The sequence below is a fragment of the Pteropus medius genome, unplaced genomic scaffold, assembly GCF_902729225.1.
Source record: "Pteropus medius unplaced genomic scaffold, Ma_sr-lr_union100, whole genome shotgun sequence".
Classification (NCBI taxonomy): Eukaryota; Metazoa; Chordata; class Mammalia; order Chiroptera; family Pteropodidae; genus Pteropus; species Pteropus medius.
The window spans coordinates 11,925,194-11,929,254 of record NW_024342473.1 but is presented as its reverse complement, the minus strand read 5'-3'; the positions used below and the strand labels follow the sequence as shown (position 1 = coordinate 11,929,254).

General features: G+C 46.7%; 1 pseudogene; it reads right to left on the bottom strand.

The window, feature by feature from the left end:
• Positions 1-3,440: 3,440 nt before the first annotated feature.
• LOC120604691 (uncharacterized) lies at positions 3,441-3,559 on the bottom strand (annotated as a pseudogene).
• Between the last annotated feature and the right edge of the window lie 502 nt (positions 3,560-4,061).

Genomic DNA, 4,061 nt, shown 5'->3' with positions numbered 1-4,061 from the left:
TCTAATGAAGACCACAGATGGTAAGGGTAGTGGGAGGTGTGTATGGTGAGGGGTTTTATGCTGGACAGTGAAGGAGGGGCAAACTATTCACATAGGGTAAGAGTTGAATCCCAGTTCTGCCACTATTATGAGGTTTTCATGACTCTGTCACTTCTCTATGCCTCAGCTTGCTCATCTGCACAATAGGGGTAATAATAGTATCTACCTATAGGGTTGTGGAGAGGATTAAATGAGTAAACATATGTGAAGTGCTTACACAGTGCCTGGCACAGGAGTAAGGGCTAGCAAGGTTTGCTTCTCCCACTTTTCTAGCCAAGGAAACAGCAAGGGTAAAGCAGTCAGGCGGGATAAGACTCGGAATGTTCCAGGGAGGTTAGGAGTAAACATGGAGTAAAAAGTGTGGCAAGGGATGAAGCTAGGAAGGCAAGGGTGTGGGTAGGCCGAAGCATCTTCCTGTACCCCTGTGTATAGTCAGTCATCGTCCACGTTCGTGTGCCCCTTCCATAGCTCGGGAGCCTGCTATGGCTCCCCACTGCCTAGCTCCGTAACTCCTACTTCCTGGTGTGATTTTCCAGGATCTCCATAGCCCAGCTTCTTTTTTTCCTCCAACCTGATTTGCCTGCCTCCCACCCCACATACTGCTATGGTCATTTGGAGCCTCTCGCCTTTACCTAGACCTGCTTGGCATCTGCTCATCCAGGCTCTTCCTTTCACAGAAAAGTCCAGAGCCCAGAGAGAGACATGATTAAGCCAGGGCCACATAGCAGGTTAGGGGCCAAGTCTGGAGCCATGGTTTTCATGACTCTGTATTCCAGGGCTTATTGTTTACTAGGTGGGTCATTTTAACTGAGGTTACTTGTATCACAGTGTGACTTGAGTTGAGAAAAGGGGGATGAGGAAGGTGGGAATGAGGGAGGTGGAATCCACTAACTGGAAATGACTTATTCTTCCCCTTTAATGCTAATCCCACTGTTCCTCAGAGAGAAACCATTTGCAAGGCTGAGACATGAGGGAGTAGACAGTGTCCATCTGCCTTTGCTTGAGTCTATCCACTCCTATTCTAGGAGAGCTGGGTATCCCCATCTGATAAATGACTGTTGTTCAGGCCCCAGGGTCATGCTAGGGAGCAATGGCAGAGACTGCCACAGTGGCCTGAGGAAGAGTGACATTTAGAAAGGGGAGGGAGAGACCTCAGGAAAAATACAATTAACCCTGGAAATCTATATTGTCTACTAGGGCTGTCATAACAAAATACCACATACTGGCTTGAACAACAGAAATTTATTTTCTCACAGTTCTAGAGGCTGGAAGTCCCAAGATCAAGGTGCCAGGGGGTTGGTTTCCTCTTTGGCATCTCTCTTTGGTTTACAGACAGCCTCCTTCTTGCTGCCTTTTTACATTTTCTTTGTGGGTACACATCCCTTGTGTCTCTGTGTGTCCAGATTTCCTCCTTTATAAGGATACTAATCAGAATGAATTAGAGCTCACACTAACAGCCTCATTTTAACTTAATGACCTCTTTAAAGGGCCTATTTCTGAATAGAGTCACATTCTTTGATACTAGGGGTTGGGGCTTCATCAGTGATTTTTTTTGGGGGGGGACACAATTTAGCCCATAACAAAACCAAGCCCCAAACAACGCTTAGACCTGCAAATACTAAGGACTCCCAGGATGGAAGCATCAAGAATTGGGCATTTGGGGAAGGTATCCGGAAAGAGAGAAACTTGATGTTCGATCAAAAGAAAGGGCATTCCAGGCACAAGGAACAGCATTAACAAGGGCTGGAAATACGTGCAGAATGTGGTTTGCGGAAGACAAGTTACTTAGCTGTCTAGACTCCAGAAGAGTCATAGAGGCTGGCTGGGGGTGGAGTGGAGTGTAAAGGGAAGTTAAGTTGTGAAAGGCCTTGGATGGCGGGAGAAGGGCTTGGGCTTGGTTCTATGACAGTAGGGAGCCACTGAGGATATCTTGAGCACAAGAAAGATGGCAGCTGTGCTTTAGGCCAGAAATTAGAGGCGAGAACAACGGTTTTCAAATTTGATCCCACATCATAATCACCTGGAGGTCTGGTTAAAACCAATTGCTGGATGCTGCCCCTGGAGTTCCTAATTCAGTGAGTCTGAGATGGGCCCGAGAATTTGCACTTCTGACAAGTTCTCAGGGGATCCTGCAAACGCTAGTCTTTGTCTCACAATTGGAAAACCAGTAGAAGCTTTGCTAGAGGACAAGAGTGGGGGTGGGGGTTGGGCACCTCTTGAAGCCCTCCAGGCACCAGCAGTGGAAAGATACCGCAACTGCCATATTTTACAAACGAGAAAACTGAAGCTGGGAAAGTGATGACCACAGTAGACGTTTCCAGGCCTTGAGCTTAGAATCCTGGATCTGAGTCACCATGGCATCTGGTGCCCCCCACGAGGAAAGCTCCTTGGACCTACTCCCAAGTCCACCTGGCCAGGGCCTTGCGAAGGGCCATTTTGGTTAGAATAGCTAGCCTCAAAGCCTGCAACAGACAAGGAGATCAAGCAAACACGGCAGCTGCTTCTGCGTGTGTCGGCAGCCCCTCTTTGGCCCTACCCCATGTGCCAATCCCGCCTCCTCGCAGCATATTGTCTTCAGCCGGTGCGGCCCGCGTGTGGGCCGGCAGCCTGGCTCCGGTCTGGCTGAGTCAGGTTCCCGTTGCTGGCATAGTGACTGGGAACAGCCGGGAATGGGGACAGTGAGAGGAACAGGAGAGGAAGAAAGGGTGCGGCCAGGTTGGGGAAGGAGCATTGAAACAGGAACTGGCCAATGTGGCTCCCTAATCTTGAAGGGCTGTGTAACCTAAGGGAACTTGCTAAACTTCTCTGGGCTTCATTTATTGAAAACTTACTGTAGGTTTCACGAGTGCCAGGTGCTGGGGATGCAATAGTGAAAAGAGCCCACGTTGCAGTACAAGTCTTGGTTAAGAGCACAACCCCAAGTCCCAGCTTTCCAGCCTACTGACTGGGTGACAATGGGCAACATAACTCAACTTCTGTCTGCTTCATTGACCTTATCTGTAATTTGGGAGTAAAATTCCTACCTCATAGTGTTGTGAGGATTAAATAATGTATACTTGTAAAGACTAGGAATAGTGCCTATTAAGTACTATTTTTAAGTGCATAATAAGCCTCAGTATTAGCTATTATTATTATCTTCGCCTTGGAGCTTACGTTCACAGACATTTCTTTTCAAATTTCTTTCTCATTATGAACTATCTGATACATAAAAATGAACAAAAACACTGCCCTCATCACCCTATTTAAGAAATAAGTGCTATGAATAAATACATTCTCTCCAACTTTGTTAAATCATATTTATTTTATTTATTTATTGTGCGGCAACCCTTGGTTGACCTCACAGATTACAAGGACCTTGTCAGCTTACAATCCCTTATTTTTTATTTATTTTTTATTTTTAATGCCTATAGCACCTGGACTTCCTAGGTGGTCTCTCATCCAAGTACTAACCAGGTCCAACCCTGCTTAGCTTCTGAGATCAGATAGAATTGGGCTTGTTCAGGGTAGCATGGCTATAGACTCATTCTCTCTAACTTTAGTCAGGCCTTGATATCCCGTGCCCTGGAAGCCTCTAGAATTTCCTGCCTCCAACCAATTTTCTCTTGTGCTTGCAGTCTGTGAAAGATCAAACACAAATTGGATCCTGCAATAACCCTGCACAAAAACCTCCACCTGTAAGTTAAAGTCAAACATACCCCCTTAAACATTCAGGCCCTTCACTTTGACCCCCATTGACTCTTCCTGTTTGGTCTCTGCCTCCCAAGACGAAAGTTCTCCTTAACATTTCTTATGCTATCTTGCTCTTTGCATATGTCAGCCCCTCTGCCTATGGTCCTGAGTATTCTTTTCTCTCCTTCATTCACTCCAAAGGAGCACTATCCTTTGGTTCCCCAAGGCTCCCTGAGCATCATCCCAGAAGAAAGTGTGTGTGTGTGTGTGTGTGTGTGTGTAAAGTCCATGTGTCGTCCATGTACTTCCCTGACTGTAAGCTCCTGACAGCAGGCCCATGGCCGACTCATTTT